We start from the raw sequence: 20,861 nt of genomic DNA on the forward strand, positions 1-20,861 counted from the left end.
GCCCTCAGACACTCAGCCCAGTGCTTCCTGAAGATGATTTTCTGTAGACAGCCAGACAACAGGATCCTTTAGCATCAGTGGACCCACCTGTTCACCACGCTGGATGTCAAACATGCACTGGGTAAAGCCCTGTGCACTCAAATGGGTCTTCTCATTCTTGCAAGTTGAATTTTTATCGAAGAGGAAATGATTTGGAGGTAGAGAATGAAATGGCTTATGCCTGGTCTCTGACTTTCTCAAATTGACGTTGGACGTGGGGGTGGATGTCAAATGAAAGGCCTAGCGATCTTTCTTCTAAGAACGTGCATTTCAATGGCTATTCGTCATTTCCAATAAGAGAAATTTAATTGGAACTAAGCTGAGAGTCCATTTCTTACCTATTAGATAAACAGCCCGTAGATTTAAGAACGCGCTCTGAGAACGCAGGAGAGGGCGTGGAAGACAGGTGCTTTCCCACACCCCCTGGGGACAGACAACATGGCACAGCCCTTAGGGAGGGACCCAGTGCTGTCTGCCAAGACTACGGATGTGCGGATCCTGGCCAGCAACCCCACGCTGTAAGTCTCATCAACACCAGCACGCCTGCGAAATGACTTAAGTACAATATCGTTCATTGCGGAAGGCTGGAAATGACCCAGACATAAATCCGTCTGCGGCTGCTCGAATAACCTGCAGCTCTGAGAAAAGAAGGAGGGGGATCTCCGGGTCCTGGGGTGGAAGGGTCTTCAGAATATGATGCTGAGCGAGAAAGCAAAACATGGAACGATGTGCAAAGAGGGGGATTAAGAATATACGCTAGCATTTGCTTTCATTTACATGAAGAAACACAAACCTAATGCAAATGGCTAGTCATAAGGGTGATGAGGGTAGTGGACAGATGAGTGAGGTTGGGGCTAGACTTCATACTGCACACATCTTTTTATTTTTTTTTTGCAGGGAAAGACTTGCCCTGAGCTAGCATCTGTTGCCAATCTTCCTCTTTCTTTTTTTCTCCCCAGAGCCCCAGTGCATGGTTGTGTATCCTGGTTGTAAGTCCTTCTAGTTCTTCCATGTGAGCCGCTGCCACAGGACGGCAACTGACAGATGGATGGTGTGGTTCCATGACCGGGAACTGAACCTGGGCCTCCGGAGCAGTGGGTGCCGAACTTTAACCACTTGACCATCAGGGCTGGCTCCACACATCTTTAAATATCACTTTGATGTTGGAACAATGGAAGGCATTATCTAGCTACACAAAAAGTGGAAGACTAAGTAACAGCTCTGGGTGGGGGTCCTGCTTCGCTGGCTCTTCTCTGCCTACAGCATCCTGTGAAGCCCAGCACAGATGCCAGCCTATCCCTTACGCTTCCAATCAGGTTTAACCACCGCCTCCCAGCATCTCCATAACGCCCCAGCTATACGTTTATGAAAGCATTTATTTCATTCAGGCTTGCATAAGAGTTAGTAATTAACCTGCCTGTCACCCCGAAGTGATGTATTTATTGAGGGAAAGAACTGCGTATTACTCATCACTTTGCTTTGCACAGAGTGGTGATTGAACAAATATTTGCTGATGAATGAATAATTCAGGGGATCCCCAAGAAGGCTCACGCCCACATTAGGTGGTTCCGAAACTTTGCTGGTGGCCGGGATCCTCTCGAGGATGAATTGGGGTGCTGGGCATCTACAGGAACAAGTGCTAATCTCTGGGTTGACCATGGAATGCCGTGGACGTCCCCAGGCCACCTCCAGGCTCCTTTCGTCAGACCTCAGTGGAGTCCCTTCCCGAAGGAACTGCAATTCTGTTGTCCACTATGAGTGCAAGGACATTTTCTGCCTCTCACTTTTCCAGTCTACACGGACGTGTCTACACAATGCCAAATAACTGGAGAATCTCCTCAATTTTCTTAAAACAGTGTAATATTCAGCTAACGGAAATAATCAATGGTAATAATACTAATTAACGAGACATTGGACTCGATCGATGCTTGATTAACTCCATCGATCTCAGAAACACTGAGGCCTTCTTACAGGAGAAGACAAGTTGGCCAAGGGGGTGGTTACCCCGGGCCTGACGAGGAGAGGAAGGCTTGGAGGGTTGGTCGGAGGGGTAGTTCATGCTAAGTGTTTGTTCTAGAAGATGGGTGATCATCCCATAATACTGCTTAGCGTTCCAATGATGCTTTTCATCCTGAGATCCCAAGCAGCAGATAAAGGGCCAGTGGGCTTCTTGGTCCTGGTAAGGACTCTGTGGTCAGAATGTCACCTTCCTGTCTCTTTGGCCCCTTAAGGGATGAGGTGTGTGGCCCTGCAAACCAGGGCCAGTTCTGGGTGAAATTGAAGCCAACTTTGGAGGTGTCTTTTGCTCTCAGTGGTGCATGCAATTCTGACCTTCCAAGGCAGGAAGGGCTTGTCCCGCCATGGCCTGGAGCCCCTCATCCTTGGTGGCCCACGGTTGGTCCCCTGCAGCTCTGTGATGGAGCTGAGGGGTCATGTGGTGTCCTGGGGGCTCGCTCTAGCTTATTTTATCTTCCACATGAAACTTATCTGTCATCTAAGCTCCATTTCTGCTTGTCTGCTGCATTCCTTAAAATTGCCGCCATTGCAAACAGGGGTACAACCCAGTTCCCGCGCTCACAAGTCCACAATCCACGCTGATGACTTCCAACGCGTTTGTGTAAATTTCCCCTCCCAGGCTCCAGTGAAGGAGAAAAGAATAACACCAACGTTACCAACCAACGTTTGATGAGGGCTTTCCTCACGTGACACACTGAGCGCGTTACATCGCGTATTAACTCGTTGGGTAAATACGGTCTCCATTTTACAGACAAGGATATGGAAGCGCGGAAATGTTGTCACTTGGCCCGAGGCCACCCAGCTCATAAGTGCCCCACGCCACGCATCGCTGCCACCACTTCAAAGGCTGACCCGGATGAAACGTTTCATTCATCTGAAACACTTTGTTAACACTTTTCAAAGGGAGAAAAAACACTTCTGAGCATATACCTGAGTTTTGCTTTAAAGTTATAAAAAAAAAATTAATAAATAAAACTTCTAAGTCATTTTAAAAAATTCCCAGTTTTGACTATGAATCTATAAGTTGGCAGAGTTCGTGCCTGCTGCTGTGAGGGCTCAAAGCCATCCACACAGGAGCCTTTCTAGAACAACTTAAGCTGACTGTGGTGTGTCCTGGTCCTCCCCGAGGGCCCTTTATCTGAAAGTACAGAAGGATGAACCCCCAAAACTTCCTCCTTTCTGGGGCATGAACCTTGAGCCCACACTTGAAGCCACGCTGCTCCTAGGGCCTCGCTCTTCCAGCCTGGGCCCTGCAGCGTCGCGTCGGCCTCAACGGGAGGTGGTTAGAAATGCAGAGTCTTGGGCGCTCCCACCTCTGACTCAGAATCAAGATGCCTGATCTTGCTTCACCAAGATCCCCAAGGTCCTGGGCACATTGACAGTTGAGAGGCACTGCTCTGACTTCTGAGGTTTCTTCCAAGCCTTCAAGTTTTACGATTTATGTTCTCTTTGATATTCTGGGGATGGTGAGCCAGGTTGGGCGTGTCATCGGCTCACGTAGCCATGGCAGGGCGGTTCCCCTCTCACCGCAGTCCACACCCAGCCCAGCACGGAACCGCGGCCACTCGGTTTTTTCCTTTTGTTGATGGATGCTTGAGACGGGGTCAGACCTTGTCTGTACTTTTTCTTAATCGCTATTTAAAGGGGAGCTCAATTGTGTATTCAGCAATAAAACTGTGGGGCAGCAGAATTAAAACCAGGCGCTTGCCCCAGATTGCCCGGGCTGGGGTCAAGATTAAGGCTGGGTGAGACGGTCAAGCGCAACCTGTGGGGCACGGGGAGGGCAGGCCGCACTACAGTGTGAGTCCAGGGGGCCTGGGCCTCTGCCTTTGACAAAGCTCCCGAGACTGGATGCACCACCTGCTTGGGGGCTGTGGGGTCAGCAGAAAGCTTTGTGGGGCCGGCCATCCGCAGCGACAGTTTGGGAGACAGAGTGAGGTCAAGGCGGTCAGTGCAGCAAGGGAGGATGCAGGCAGGCCTGCCGCGCCCCGGCTGGCTGGCAGAGGGAATCCAGGAATCCAGCTTCACCTGTCGGAATGTTCCTCAGCTGCCAAAGGGACAGCACTGTCCCTCTGGAGCTGGGAAGTTCCGCCCTAGAGAAGATTTAGGACTGCTCCTTTATATAAGTCCACATTCTCTTCCTTGAAGACCCTCCAGACTCTAAGACTCTTCAAGACTAGGGGGGTGGGCCAGTAAGAAAGCTCAAGCGCCCCTTGGTGGCAGCTGCCCATTTCCTGGACCAGCCTAGCTGCTGGCTCTCCCATGCCCACCAACCTCCCAGCGTCCTGCGAGGAAGGCTCTCAGCTCTGACACCAGGGGCCGGGGGTCGACCCGACTCCTAACAGCTCTACGATAGTACCAGCCCACGGAGAGGCCCAGAGACTTCAGTGACACCAAGGAAACCAGCAGGGGCTGAAATGTGGGAAGTCAGTTGGATAATCCAGAAGGAAAGGAATCCGATCTGAACCTCAATTCTTTCGCCTCATCAAGTGTGGCGTTGTGAGAGGGACGGACACTCTGTAAGAAGGCACCGCCGAGGTAGTAAGAAAAAACATCTTTGTGAAATGAAAATGCCACCTTTCCTCCCAGGCCGGTGAGCTTTGGTTGGGGAAGTGGTGGGGTGGGTCAGGGGACACGGACAAGGTGGAGCGATGCAAACTGACTGGACATGTCTGGGTCCTGACCTTCTCCCGGTGCTTGATTATGGGGGGGATGGGGGGCAGCAACGGGGCCATGTGTGACGGGGAGCAGGGGGATCGCAGAGGACAGGGCAGGAATTGGCCCTTGACTTTGCCCTTGGCTTTCGGGGAGAGGGTACCACATGGACACCACCTGCCCTGTGGCCCTGCCTTCTTTCTGATTGTGCCCCTCTCCATGTGGTCTTCAGACTCACACACGCTGAGGTGGTCCCTGGGTGGGAGAGTGGACACGGGTCCTTATGGAAGACCCCCTCTGCCCGCAGTGGTGTCGATGTGCAAGGAACAGGCAAAGATGGCCTTAAAGACTCCTTTTGTGCCTACGGGAGCCGAGCATCCCATTCTACACTTTCTTGGCCTAGTGACCTCGCTTAATAAGATCCTGCCGGTGCTTCTCAGAGCCGAGCACTGTGATGGAAACAGCCGATGCGGCAGCCTGAGAGGCTGTGGGGTGGCAGTGGCCTTGTCCATGCCTCCTCCTCCTCCTGCTGGCACGTCCTTTATTTCCTGTTCCTGTCCTCCTGCCTCTCGATTTGCGTCCTCTCCTGGCAGCCTCCTCTGTCCCAGCTGCCCGTGTGGGATGGGGGAGCCTTGGATCCACCAGGCCCTGTTGCCACCTCTGCTCAGAAGAAGCCCAGATAATAAGGCCGCTCTTGCCTGGGTTTCTGAGAACAGCAGAGCTCATCCAAAAATGTCCTGTTAGATCCAGTGATCCTGACTCCTTTGGGATCACATCTCGCACCAGCAGCATCAGTGGCGGTTTCGTTTTCCCTCTGCTTCAGAGGATGCATTTAAAGGGGGGCCCAAGTGTAAACATCTCTGAAGACCACCTTTAAAACTCCCAGCACGTCCATTTGCAGAGTGACGGCGCTGACTCCTGTGTGAACACCGCCATCCGGAAAGGCTGTCCCCTCTTGGTGCTTAGCTGCCCTTAAAGGGACCACAGCATCTGGAAAATTCCAAGAGGTTGGTCAGAAGGAAGGTGGGGGAGGAGGGGAGCAAAGGTCTGGAAAATGGGGAGCACAGTCTATCATCAACTCCCAGGGGTCTCAGCGTTGACGGCGGCCCAGGAAGGAAAGAGGCCTCCTTCATGGACGTGGCACCACCATATCTGCTGGGAGCAGACAAGACAATCTGACTGTTCTTGAGGAGAATGCCAGGCAGGTGACCCAGGCGACGGCGCCCCCAGGAGGGTGAGGTGCGGATCCCTCATCATCGGCCCTCGATGGCTCCCTGCTCTGCCTTTCTCAAAAGGAGAAGGATGAAAAATAGAATTTGTCTCCAAGCTTATCCCAGGCTTTTCCTTAAATGGGCAATGTGACCAGACAACAGAAGGCCAGTCCACACCAGGTGCTCAGAGCACCTCTTCCTCTGAGGGTCCAGTGCCATCTTCGTGCTGTCAATGCAGGTCAGATCCTCCAGGGTTGACTGTTGGATTCAGGGAGGGGACAGTCAGGTGTTGGAATCCGTGTAGGGCTTTTTTTTATCTTTGACTTCAGAAAAGATCGATGCCTTCCAAACTTGCTTTTTGACGACTGAGTTCATTGATTTTAACCACCACCGTCTTAATGTCACCAGAAAAGTTTGCTAATAATTCTCTGAAACATAGAAATCTATTTTTTCCTACACTGGAGGAAAACCTTGGGGAAGGCATTGAAGGTTGAGGGACACCCACGGTCATTCAGTGGCTTGAGGAGAGCGAGGGCGGGGTGCCCCCGGCTTGCACATCCACAGGCCACAGCAGTGGCCAGGACGTGGTGGGAGGTCTGGCCGTCCCACAAGGGTCCTACTCTTGCCTCCAGGCTACCGGGCATTTCACAAAAACCTGGGGCTGCAGAGGGTCTCAGAGCCCAAGAGGCCACTTCCCTTGTTTACTGATGAGGCACAGGTCTTGAGAGAGGAGTGATGGCCGGAGGTCCCTCGGTGGCCTGGAGCCTTGCTCGGCTGGTACAGCTGTGGGTGGTGCCGTCTCCTTGGCCTCTGCCGGCCTCGCTCAGGGCCCACGGCTGTCCAAGGAGGCGGGGGTTGGCTGCCAGGGGCTTCACATCTCAGCTTCTTGCACAGACTCAGTGGTGTCTGTGAATCTGGGGAAATTATATGGGAAATCTGTGCATCTGGGCTGCTACGACTTCTCTACCTGGTGTGCAGATACCTGAGTCTTATCAAAATTGCAGAGGAGGACTCTGGGAAGCCACAGATGTCTAGAAGCCACTGAAATCGACGATTTGGAGCACCCCTTCCAGCTGTCAGCCTCGGAGTGTAATTTCTAAGCTTCCTTCCCAGAAAAAGGAGCTCTTCTTATCACAGTGGTCGTTACGGAGCAGAGAGTGGTTGGTTCGGATCTGAAATTGGAGAGTTTGTGGGAGAAACCAGATCTTGACACTATCCAGCTAAAGGATTGACTCATTTGGATCAGCGAGGCTCCAACCTGGTTCTGAGGGTCTTCATGGAGAAGAGCCTGGAGGTGGGGGGTGGGCAACAGAGGACCAGGGCGACGAGCAGCAGACAGGGAGGGGGCCCAGGAGACAGAGGGAGAGAAAAAGGGAAGAAGAGCACAAAGAGGACAGCACTGTGCCCCTCGTGACCCCACATCTCCACTGAGGGGCTCCGAGGAAATGTCTGGAGTTCTGTTTGAATGGAGGGCCTCGTTCGTGCACCGTATGTGTGCGTGATTGGAACGGCTCTTCACACCCTGATTTCCGACCGAGGAGTCACCAATCCTTTCTCAGATTACGGGGCTTAGATCCCTGGTTGGATCCAGAAGCCGCAGAGAGATGACAACCTCGGTGGCTTATGTAACTTCCTCCTGCAACAAGGAACGTCACCGCCTCTCCAGCAGCACACCCAAGGGCAGACACACAGGTTAGGCCACCTCTCCCCTGGGACGCAGTCAGCGTGACGGGCGGAGGCGTGACCTTCTTGTCACAGCACTTCCAGAAGGGCGAGTTGGTGAGCAAGGGCTCCACCAGCTTGGAAAGCAGGGCAGGCTCTGCCGGTTCACGGCGGGCGCTGGCAGGACAGGCTCTGGGGCCCGAGGTGGGATTCCCGCCCTGAGAGTCTCTCCAGCTGGGAAATCGAGAGCAAGAGCCCACAGGGTTCTTAATGTGAGGCTGTTCAGACTCAGGGAGTCTGCACTTTGGATCTGATCCAAGATGGAAACGCCAGGTCCTTGTGGCAGTTTGGACCCTGGGTCCCGGGAGAAAAATTGGAGACGTATTGTACTCATGGAGAACACCAAGCAAACGGCATTTTCCGGTTATCTGCTGTGCCTGTGTTAGGCACTTGTACCCAAGGTCTTACTCGTCTAGTCTCAGGACCCTCCCAGCAGCAGACAGTAGCAGCCACAACTTGCATGTAAGAGAGCACATCCAGCGAAGGTGAGGAATTTCCCTAAGGGTGTGTGACCTGTACTTCGTGGATTATTTTGCACATCTAATGAAAAAAAGTTACTAAGACAGATTTTACACGTCCTCAAAATGGCATTTCATTTAAATGTAGTGAAATGTGCAAATTATTTACAAGCATATGTGGGAATGTGAAAACTGGAGAATTGAACGTGATTGATCAAACAGAATGGAGGTTCTGAAGAGACATTTTTAATAAAGTCAGAATCCCAAGGTGATCGTAAAATTAAACCATACGGCCGTTTATATGATCAATTTGTCTTTTAAAAAAATCAAATGGTGAGCTTTTTTCTTTCAAACATCTTAGAAGATCAGACTGATTTTTAAAAGTAAACCTCTGCTTGCACAGAGGCTGTCTGCTGGCTTCACCTTGGCTCCTGACAGAGTTGTTAGAAGCGCCCACTGCGCATTTAGAGAATTAAGAAGATAAATCTCCCACACCTTAGAAATGTTCCCTCTTGATTAAATGTAAGAAGATGTTCCATAGCCGTGATTCTTAACCTTCTGGGAGAGCGAAACCCTTTGAAATCTGAAAAGCTACAGACCTCCCTAAAACACACACACAAACACAAAAACATATAATTTTACGGAAAATCTCAGGAGGTTTACAGATGCCTCTGACAGCTGTCCAAGAATCCCGAGCTTGTCCTCCCTCAGGGCGTGGCCTGTGTCTCATCTCAGCTTCCCGCATGGGTGTGCCCTTCTGTAAGGCTGAAGCCAGTGTCCGCCCAGTTCACGAGTCCTGATGCTTCATAGCCCCAGTGTTTTCAGGTAATTGGAGAAACTACAGGAGGGTTCTTTTCCACTGCTCTAAAAATGACGCGCCTCTCCAAGTCGGGGAAGGACCGTCTCGGGTGACGAATGGTGTCTGGGTGCAGAGGTCACACCTGGCTCCAGCAGGGGTCCTGGCTCCCTGGGCCCGATGTTCGAGTGAGCCTGAGATGTATTTCCTCTGCCCCTGCTTGATCTAGGTGGCCAACGCTCTGAAATGGGGACAGTCCAGCGGCCTTTGCTCCAGGACTACGGGAATTGGCTGCAGACAATGGGATGCAGCAGCTCAGGGCATGGTTTGCATTTGGAGCACTTCCAGTCTGTAGCTTGGGGGCTGGATGAGTTCTCCACCCAGAGGGAACCTTGCAGGTCCTAGGGCTCCGTGCCTCCAGGGGGTTTTGAGTCAGAAATCCCTAGGGTACCCCTTCCCATTGAAATTCCAGGCTCAATCGCAGGCTGGGGACTCTCAGAGCTGGGGCCCCAGAGCCATCGTGCTGTAGGGAAGAAGGGCACGGAAGATCACGGGAGCAGGGTCATCTTCCCCATCGGGTGCTGGGAGGGCCGCCCGCTCCAGGGGCACAGAGCTTGCTGGTCGTTGTCGTCTGTGTACCCAGAGCCCGCACCCTCACTGCTGGCTGCATGGTCCATGGTGGGTGTATTGAGTGACATCAAAGCACATCATCAAGTACAGAAAATGATGCTGAGCTCTCGCTGTGTGCGCTGGGAGCTCCGTGTGAGCCGGGGCCTCTGGGAACAGAGGAAGAGGCAGGCAGAGGAGGTCTCTGCCCTGGAGGTGGGTCTGTCCAGAGCCAGGCACGGGTGTGGGGTTCTCCATCTAATGAGATGGAGCTTTTCCAGGGGCAGATGCTCTTTCTCTTTCACAGCACAATCCCCTTTCCTCCCAGTGCTCACACACACGCACACGCACACTCGTGGAGTCTATGAAACACGTACACGCCCACATGCACCACCACCAAGTCTGAGTGGAGGAATTAAGCGTGATCGCATCTCCTTCCCTTTCTCTCTCACTCTCTCCGTCCTTCCTCCCTCCCTTCTTTTTTTCCCCTCCCTCTCTTTTTCCCGCTCCCTCTCTTCCTTCCTGCATGCACGCTAGTCAACACAATAACACACAACACAAAAAGAAGTATTTAAAAGTAAGGGGGTTGGGAGTGGGCCAAAGGGACAGAGGGGCACATATATATGGTGACGCATAAAGATTAGACTAGTTGGGGTGAGCACGATGAAGTGTATTCAGGAATTGGTAAACAATAATGCGCACCCGAAATTACACAATGTTATAAACCATTATAATCCCAATCAAATTACTTGGGGAAAAAAAATAAAAGAGTTTGTTGTCTCTTCACTGAAACATTATGTTACTTCAAAAGAACTATTTTTGCATTGTTTTTACAACGTTTAAACCATCCAATTGGTAAACAGACATAAACTGGCACTGTTCTAAATACATTATTTATTTTGTTTAAAAATTTACAACGTGCCCATCAATAATGCACCAAGTGGAGAGTGTTAACTTGCTTCAGGCCGACACCAACATCCAGAGGAGAGTCAGCTTTCTCCCTGCTGGGCGCTCTGCAGTCGACACGCCCCCAGGAACCGTCCTGAGAATTGGGGCCAGTCAGCCGAAAGACGGAACAAGCCCAGAGCGTCCCTGTGTCCCCCGCACACCCCTGACGGTAGCCACAGCTTCCCAAGGCTTCCATGTGAGTCACAGGCCCGCTTTGCAGTAAATGCTAACAGCAAAGACCTCGCTCTTGAAGATGTGGAGTTTGCAGAGCAATCTCCAAAGGGATACGCCGATCTCTGGTGGGCGAAAATATTTGCACATACTCTTAGAAATTCGACTTGAGGAGAAGGTACACCAGCCAAACTGGGTCATAAGAGGATGGCGCGGCCAAAGAGATGTGCGTGGAGAGCTCTTTCTTTTCTTTCCGCAAAGTTTTTAGGGTTCATCTTAAAATTGTTGTTCTGCACTAAAAAAGCCCCAGAGCACAGGTCTTATAAAATCCAATTGCTATCACATTCTGGGGCCACCCTGTGGCCGAGTGGTTAAGTTTGCGTGCTTGGCTTCAGCCGCCTGGGGTTCGCCGGTTTGGATCCTGGACATGGACCTATGCATAGCTCATCAGGCCATGCTGTGGAGGCACCCCACAGAGAAGAACTAGAATGACCCACAACTAGGATTACAACTGTGTACTGGGGGGCTTTGGGGAGAAGAAAAAAAAGAGGAAGATTGGCAACAGATGTTAGCTCAGGGCCAATCTCCAAGAAAACCTCAAAAAACAAACAAAAAAAACAAAATAAAATATTCTAAGGGTTGGCCTGGTGGTGTAGTGGTTAAGTTCCTGTGCTCCACTTTGGTTGCCCAGGGTTTGGCCGGTGGTTCGAGGGTTTGGATCCCGGGCGGAGACCTACATACCACTCATCAAGTCATGCTGTGGCAGCTTCCCACATACAAAATAGAGTGAGATGGACACAGATGTTAGCTCAAGGACAATCTTCCTCAAGCAAAAAGAGCAAGACTGGCAACAGATGCTAGCTCAGAGCCAATCTTCCTCACCAAAAAAAAAAAACAAAAAAAAATTTTGAAGTAACCAAGACTCACTTCATACAATATCAGGTTAAAACAGCTCTGTCATTTTTCCAGCCAACAGACTGGGCCTGGCCCTGAGCACACTCTGCTACTGCTCCGTGGGCGGGGGCTGGTCTTCCTTGGAAAACACTCCAGCCAGAACGCCAAGGCAGAGAGGCACGGGGCGAGGCTGGTAGAAACAGAGATCTGGGGCTGAAGCTGCCCCACACCACGCAGCAGAGAACGCGGCTGAGGGAGTCGCTCTGACCCTCTCGCCTCTGTTGAGCCCCACGGGGGGATGTCGGTATTAGTGTTTGGCAGAGAAACGTCGTGGAGGAACGCAAAGCCCATAAACGATGGGTCTGCTGGCTCACGTCATTCAAGAAATTCCTGGTTTCATTTCCATGGGTTAGCAGCAGACTTTTTAGCACATCCAGACGTTTTTATGGTTGAATTCCTTGTGGAAAAGACAGGGCACATATTTTCTCTGAAAGTGGATTTCTCCCCCGAGCTGGGTCTCAGCGACTCAGCTTCCCGGAAACCAAGGGAGCGTTTTCTTCTGCAGGGGACTGGCCTTGCATGGGGTCAGTGACAATCTTGGGTAGAATCAGAGGGTGTGAAGTGGCAGCTGTGGCCGGATCACGGAGACCGCACGCCAGGGCTGGGGGTCCAGACCTGGGCCACCCTCGGGAGCACGCAGGGAGCTCAACAGGGGGCCGGGCGAGAGTTTGGGGGGCTGGATCCCATGGGCTGATAGAGCAGGAAGGAAGGGCTTGTGTGCAGAGCTTCTTTTTTTTTTTTTTAAAAAAAAGAGAAGCCAGGTATTTAAGTTTTTAAATGAAATTTAATAATTTTAAAATATTGGCGAACCAACAAGGCCTGTGGGAGGGAGCTCCTAGCTGAGCCCCACCCTCATTTAACAGGAGTGACCCCAAGGCCACAAGCTGTGAAATGACTTGTCCAACTGTCCACAGGCATTTAATGGTGACACTAGGGCTGGAACTCCGATTTCTTGGTGATTAGCCCCAGATTCTTTCAGTGCTGTTTGACAATTATACTCTCCTTGGCAGAGGAAGGGGTGCCCATGTACATATTCAGTGGCAAACTGAGAGCACTGTCCTGACCTCTCATTGTCTTTAAGATTTAAATCTAAAAAAATTTAAATATCTGTGTTCTTATGTTAAATATATATATTCGTGTATTTTATAGGATTTGAATATTTATTACGATATAAGATTTGAATATATACATTCAGGTTACAGTTGGCCACGTTGGAAGAGAAGTGAGGACCCCAAAGATTCTAGCCCCTTGTCCTCTCTTATCAGAGATATCACCAGACGCCCATGGGATTCTTTCCAAATGGTAAGAAGACAGGGACGATGGAAGAGTTCCATCACTGAGAGTTAAAAAGAGATAAGGGAAACCTACACAGGCTCTCTGATAAGGAGGTCAGGGGGCTCCTGAGGAATGCCTGGAATTCACTTTTGGGATGTCTGCATCTGAACGCAGGCCAGCAAGGATTCTGTCAGCGCCCCAGGCTGGGCTCCAGGCTCTTATCTTAGCTCCGTCCCCCTCATTCTGGGTGACTTTCCATGGAGAAGTCATTTCTGGCCCTCAGCTGTTTGCGCTTCTAAAATGAGAAGGCTGGACTGTTATCTCTCCATTCTCCAGAGTCTAAGAGACCTGGTTTGAAGTCCCACACCCATGGCCTGCTGTGTGACCGCGGGCAGATTATGTAACTTTCCTGTGCTTCCATTTTCTTATCTGTGAGACGTGCCTGGTGGATTCACGGAGACGACGTGGCTGTGCCTAACGTGGGCTCCCCACCCACCACCTCAAGGCATCCTCGCTGGATGCAATGCTTGCCCCAAATAAAACTGATTGCAGAATAACAGCCTTACAATCTGAACTAACAGCCAGGATGCATAGAATTTAGGATTTTGCAATGACCACGAAATTCTAAACCTGCCTGGAAACTTTGGTGTCCTAAATTGGTAACCGTATTCTGGTCTGGAGGACTCGAAGTCTGTGGGGAGGGAATTGAGTGGATCATGTTTCCTCTAAGAACAAACAACAACAATGGTTCTTAATTTTATCTTCCCTCTGGGGCTGGAACAACCTCATAGCCCTGTATGAGAACTTGGTAAACTGTCTCCAGAAAAACGCACGTGTACTTATATACGCTGACTTCTGCATTCGAATCTAGAGGTTCATGGACTTCAGGAAGCCCGTCCCTAGATATTGGTGGCCTTGGGATTTCTGTCTAAGTAGGAAGAGCATCAAGAATAGTTAGCCACTTCGAGGCAGCCTGGGGGCTTACTTTGAAATTGCTTGTGCTCAGCAAACTCTTTTCCTCCTGAAGATGTGGCTTTACTTATGGGCAATTTAGGGAACTGATGGAGATTTGCCTGCCACTCCATGGACTTCTAGAGGTTCTTAGATCCTGGTCTGGGGAGTCCCCAACTTACGGGACAATTACAGATAAGAATCATAACAATAATGGTGACAACAGTCATTAACTGATTGCCAACTCTTGTATGCATGTCCTCTGTCCTCACAGCTGAGGGTTCAAGTTCAGGTCCATCTGACCCCAAAGCTATTGACCACCACACCCTTCAACAACAAGAGTGTCTACAACGATTCTGCTCTTAGAGAAACTCACGGCCCTTTCTGTTCTTGGATCCCAGAAATGTTTCCTGGATGCGAAATGGAACTCGGAGTCCTCCTCTCTCTGTCTTGTTCTCAGCTTTCCGTCGCTTTGCTTTTCTCCATACTTCTTGTACCACAATCTGTGTCAGTCAGGGTTCAACCAGGAAAAGAGAACATTAGGAAACATAGATGAAGAGATTTAGTGCAAGGAATTGGCTGGTATGATTGTGGGGCCTGGGTAGGTCTGAAGTCTATGGCAAGCCAGCTGGACCCTTGGCACTCGCTGAAGCCTTGGCTACAGGGAGAATTTCTTCTCCTTCTGGAAGGCCTCAGCTCTTCTCTTACAGCCTTCCAACTGACTGGATCAGACTCCCCCAGATTATCTATGCTGTGACGTAAAGTGAATTATTTTAATCCATCGTATGTCAGATGATAAAAGAGGTAAGGGGAGAAAACAAAAATATCTGGGCAATATATATACAAACATATTCATAGCAAAATAAGGAAGGAATACTTGTGACAGTGACAGCCTCTTCTGTAACTGGTCATGAAGTCAAAGCTGGTATTTGTAACGACCTTCTTCCTCTTCCCATTCTGTGTTCCCTTTGCCCTCGGCAAGCATCTTAGCTGGTCGTGGTTCTTCACCTGGTTCGTTCCTGAGGAATCTGAGCCATTAGTAGTCCTGCCTGTGCTGGGTTGTTGTAGTTTTCCATTGACTTTAACGTATGATTTTCAGGACATGGTAGTACCAAGAGATGCCCCAAAGGATCTCCTGTACTTCAGACACGGTCTTCCTTAGCTCCACTGGGGATTGGCGTCTTTGATTCCCCTTGGTGGTCAGGATCACTCACTCCAGCCAGCACAGGAACTCCCTCTGTGCCTGTTGATTCAGAGGCAGGAGGAGCCCAAGGTGGCTGGGCAGCCACTTCCAGTTCAATGGATCCATTGTGTGTCTCCTGGTGGAAGCATTCCTTTCTCCTGAACTAAGACCTCTGGACTACTAGAGCCTAAGATTGTGGGGACGGCAAGCAAACATTTTGCTAGTGAGTCTTTAGGGTGTGAAACAGGGCAGTTTCCCTTTTTTCTTGCAGTTAATGAAGATAAGCACATTTGAGGCAAGAAATAGATGGGATTAACCAACAATAATAAATATCTGGGCTTTCTAAAACCAAAGAAAGTAACCAGAAGCCTTTTGGATGTCGGCTTTCCTCCTTCTGCATTTAACGGTGATGGGGGCTCTTCTCCTACCTGTAGCCACACTTGCACATGGTACTCAAATCTATTCAGTTCAGTGCCTGTGTTCCAACTGGGAAATTTACATTTCACCCACTTAATCTTTCATTCGCTCATTCACTTACTCATTCAGCCATCCATTCATTTCTTTACTCCTTTACCTATTCAGCAAATATTTATTGAACAAAACAAGGTACCATGCATGGTTCTATGTGCAGGAGATGCCCCTAGGAACAAGACACGTAAATATTTCTGCCCTCATCGAGCTTACAATCAGGTGCATTTTAGAGAATGTGCTGGATAAAGTAAATTCCTGACCCCAAGAGCCTACAGTGAAAGGAAGAGAGATTTTTATCTTCCCTCTCACTTACCACTGCCTCAACTCACTTGTGTTTGGAAGGCTGTGCAAGTCGGCAATAAAGGGTGAACCATAGTGTGAGGCTGATGTCTTATTGGAGGTGTGGGTTAGCATTCCTCCTTAAAGAATATGTTTCTGACAGGAACTTTAGATTCGAGATGCAAAGTTTCCCAAAATTTGTCATGGCTTCTTGAGAATGAGCACAATATATTTTTACTTGGAAAAAGAAAATTCATTAGCAGAATAAAAGAGGCAAACCATATGATCTTATCATAGATGTGGAAAAGCATTTGGCAAACTTCATGATAAAAGTGTTCACAATCTTGGAACAGGAGAGAGCTTCCTCAAGGTGATAGAGAGAATATGTGAAAAATCTACAATGAGCATCCTACTTAATTGTGAAAAAATTGTCATTTTCTCTGAAGATTGGGAACAAGGTTATTCTCATCTCTTCTATTCAACTTTTTATTAGAGGTTCCAGATAGTTCAATAAGGCAAGAAACAGAAAAATGGCGTAAAAGCCAGAAGTGAAATAAAATTGCCATTATTCACAAATAACATTTATGACACATATATAAACCCTATGGAACATACAAAAGTACTTCTAGAATAAATGAGTTTATCAAGGTCACAGGATACAAAGTGAATAATTAAAATGAGTTGCATTTCCATAGAATATCAATGAACAATTGGGAAAAAAACCCCTACCATTTAAAATAGCATCAAAAACATTAAATGCCTAGGGAAAAATCTAATGAAATATATGTAAGACCTTCACCCTGAAAAATAGACTACATTGCTGATATACATTAAAGAAGATCTGAATAAATGGAAAGGTATACCACGTTCATGGATACAGGACTCAATATTGTTACGATGTCAGTTTCCCCAAATTGATACAGATACAATGAAATCTTTATCAATATTTCAGTAGGTTTTTGTAGAAATTGACAATATGATTCTAAAGTTATTTGGAGATTCAAAAGACATAAAATAGTCAAAACCTTTTTGAAAAAGAACAAAGTTGAAGTATTAACACCTCCTAAATTCATGACTTACTATAAAGCTACAGGTATCAAGATAGTTTGGTACTGGCAAAAAAATCGACATATAGATCATGGAACAAAATAGAGAGGTCTGAAATAGATCTATATATACTTTATAAGGTTAATTGATTTTCAACTAGTGCCAAGTCAATCACATGGAGAAAATAAGTCTTTTTAAACAAATGTTGGAACAACTACATATCTGTATGGAAATAAAAAGATATCTTGACCCCTTTTTTTCTGTATATACATAAATGAATTTAAATGGCCTATATATACAATTCAGAAACATAATTCTTCTAGAATAAAATATAGGAGAAAAATCTGCATGACTCTGAGGCAGGCAAAGATTTCTTGGACAAGATACTAAAAGCACTAACTATAAAAAAAAGTTAAGTCAAGCTTCATGAAAATTAAACCTTTTTGTTCATCAAGAGACAGCATTAAGAAAATGAACAGGCAAACCATAGACTGGGAGAAAATATTTGCAGCACATATGGCTGGCAAAGGTCTTGTGTCCAGAATATATAAAGTGCTCTATAAATCAACAATAAAAAGATGAACAAACCAATGTAAAATGAAAGACTTGACCAGCACAGGTAAGTAGTGAGCTTGAGAAGGTGCTCCACCTCGTGAGTCACCCTAGAAATGCAAATCCAGATTGTAATGAAATCTATTTCACACCCATTGGTATGACTGATACATTGGTAGATTGGTAGGAGTGGAAAGTGAAACGGCCACTGTGGAAAACTCTGTGCAGTTTCTACTTGAGTTCAATATACATCTTTCCTGTGAACCAGCAATTCTGCTCCTAGGTATTTACCCAAGAGAAATGTCCACCAAAAGACTTGTCCAAGAAAGTGCAAAGCAGCTCAAACTGGAAGCAAGCGAATGTCCTATAACTAAGAAATGGGTAAACAAATTGTGCCATGTCCACACAGTGGAATGCTACTCAGTCATAATTGGTACAAGCAAGAGCTTGGATGAATCTAGAAGATGGCAGCAAGCAAAGGAAGCCGAGTGCAAAAGACTACATAGTGTGTGATTCCTTTTATACGAAGTCCAAGAACAGGCAAAATGAGCCTATAGCCCTGGAAATCGAGGGATTTGATTGGAAAAGTGTAGACGGGAACTTTCTCAGGTGACAGAAAGTGTGTTCTATATCTTGTTTTGTGTAGTGTTACCTGGGTTCCTATCTGTGTGAAAACACATTGAACTGAACATTTAAGATCTGTGTTTTATTTTATGTTAAAAAGAGAGAAAGCACGTTAGTGCATTAGCTCTTGCTCATCTTTGCGTAGCTCTTCTGGTCATCCTGGGGTTCAGCTCCAGATGGCCTTTCTTTCCGCGACCTGGCCACCAGCACAACCTTCCCACCATGGAAAGATCCCTGGAGCCAAGCTTCTCAGAACCTATTAGTTTTGCTCCCTGTGACCCTGAGTGAGTTCTTTCGAACCATAGTTTCCTCACATATTAATGGGATAAGACCTGCTTTGAATATTTCATAGATATATTTAGAAGGTGACCTTTGGTAGCATGCATTTATTCAAAACCATATATTGGGCTGGACCGTGCAGGTACCAAGGTGTAAAGACATGGTTCGTATCCTGGAGCAGCCTTGTGACAGAAGGCCAGACAGACAAGCAAACATTTTCTCTATCTCATCTTAGATACATTTTCCTAATTTTTATGGTACAAATTCATCATAGAAAACAACATGAAAAGCACAAAACAGAAGACCACAGATGCCCATGGGCTCTGAGACATTGTCGGGCTTCCAGCCCTTTGCTATGCATCCCTCAAAATTTCAATCACATGTACATACCATGTCTGTGCTTTTCCATTTAATATATAGTGAAAAACATTTCCCACGTGGTAGAATATTATTTTACAACACAGATTTTAATTGCCACGTGGGATTCCACCATATGAAAGCACCGTGATCTGTTAAGCCAAGTGTCTGTTAATGGAAAATTTGTCTCAATTTACATAAAATTTTGCATGTATGGGTATAGATACATTTTTCTGGCAAGAGGGTCTATAGCATCCATTAGAATCTCAAGAGGATTTGTCACTCAAAAAAGTGAAGGGTCGTTATTGATTATACACACATCTCTGTTGCTTTATGATTAATTTGCAAAAGTAGATTTCTGGTCAAAAGGAATGTAAATGTTTAAGTGAGCACAGAAGAGGATGGTTTCCAATTAAAAGTGGGGTATGCTCTATGCCCTGACTTGACCCCCACCCGATCAAAAGGGCTTGGACTCGTAGATGAGAAATGCTGTTTGGGGCCCTTTTTCAGTGATTATTGACATCGGTTAAGGAAGAAGATAGACTAGCTGGTGTTTACACATCCTATCAGGAGGCAGCATTCCCATTTAGTCATTCAACACTCATTTACTGCATGCATATCATGTTCTAGGCATAGGTCTGGATGGACAAAGATGAATACTACCTGGTCCTTAATCTGGAGGAATTTCTAGTCCCAGAGGGAAGACAAACTCACAAACCTGTACTGATGAAGGACATGGTAAGTTCTGCCACAGGTCAGGGGGCACGGAATGTGCTAGAGCCCAGAAGAGGGGTATTTCTGACAGCCTCCTGGAGGAGATGACAAGTGTACAGACAGGGGAAGAACGAAAGAAACCAGCCAGGAGACTAAGGGGGTGGCAGAAGATGATGGGGGTGTGAGGTTGCTGGTGGCGGAGTGTGCGCCTTGGAGAGTGAGCTGAGATGGGCTCAGCAGAGGTGAGGAGAGGAGGAGGTGAGACGGGAGCGTGAACCCCAGGGCCAGGAGCCCTTCTCAGCTCCTTAAACAGTTGGATTTGTTTGGGGGCTGGATCACAGCGGTACCTGTGGGAGGACACATTAGACGGAGCAGACTGGAGAGGCCTCGGTGGACTGGGAGAGCGACAATGTGGCTCACTTAGGGCCACGATACGCAGGGAGGGGCAGGATTTGGGAGAGAAAATATCACCGGCTAAAGTCAGGGAGCCTGGTCACTGTTTGGATGTGGGCTTTTTGTGAGGTCTGCCAAGGAGCTGAGGATGCAAAGATCAACTCCCTTGGCAAGCCTGCTCTGCTTTACTCACTTGATAGCTCGCACTGCCTTCTTCACCAGCATTCAGCACAGAGACAGACAGGTAAACAGCAGGTGGCCGGCTACAGGCTTGGAGGAACGAAAAGAGATGCCTAACGACGCCCTCCAGCTGGCCGAGCTGTGAAAGGCCTTACTGGTCAGCAGCTCATTTACGCTGACCTCTGCGTCTGCACCGCTGCCCTGGGATCCTGCTGCTCAGCATCCTCCCCCAGGCCTGGCTGGGCCGGTTTCCATTGTGTGTGGACCGTGGGGCCCCGCCCACAACGGGAAGCAGCCTGCATTTTCCTTCAGCGCTCTCTGAATAGAAGTCATGAGACAGCACTTCACACAAAAGGCCTGATGACCGTCCTCTGGCTCTGTTGGCGACGGGGCTGCATTGTGAGGACTGGGCTGGGCTGGCAGGGTCAGGTCAGGGGGCTGCAGGCTGGGCCAGTGAGCTGAGCAGCAAGGGGACCAGGCCACAGGAGCTGGGCAGCCCCTGAAGGTGTGGGGAGCACAGAACATCCCATGAGGGGGTCAAGGAATTTGGGGGGCCGCAGGAAAGAGGGAGAGGATGTCAACTTTCCACCTCACAGGATGTGGGAAAATGGGCCCTTCTCCTCTGCATCAGAAACCAGCTGACTGGGGCTGCCCATCCAGTTTGTCAGCCCACCAGGTAGCCAGTGTGGGGTCCAGGTAAGAGGCGACTCCAGAATCACTCTTTCTGGAGGTGAATTCCTCTTTGCGGTCTCTCCTATGTAACTCAGGCCTCATTACCTAACTCTGCAGAGCCTCAGTTTACCCATCTGCAAAACAGTCTTTTGCAGCAGCAGGGCTGTGCAAGGATCCCATGGCTGCACCATGTGGAGCACCAGCATGCGGTTCGAGGCTCAGGGGACACGTGGCGGGGGGCTGTTTTGTAGGGAGGGCCCCTCTCGCTCTGTTGAGGTCTCTCCTGACACTCTGAGCCTCCCCGTCTC

Source organism: Equus przewalskii, chromosome 32 (assembly GCF_037783145.1).
Source record: "Equus przewalskii isolate Varuska chromosome 32, EquPr2, whole genome shotgun sequence".
Taxonomy (NCBI): Eukaryota; Metazoa; Chordata; class Mammalia; order Perissodactyla; family Equidae; genus Equus; species Equus przewalskii.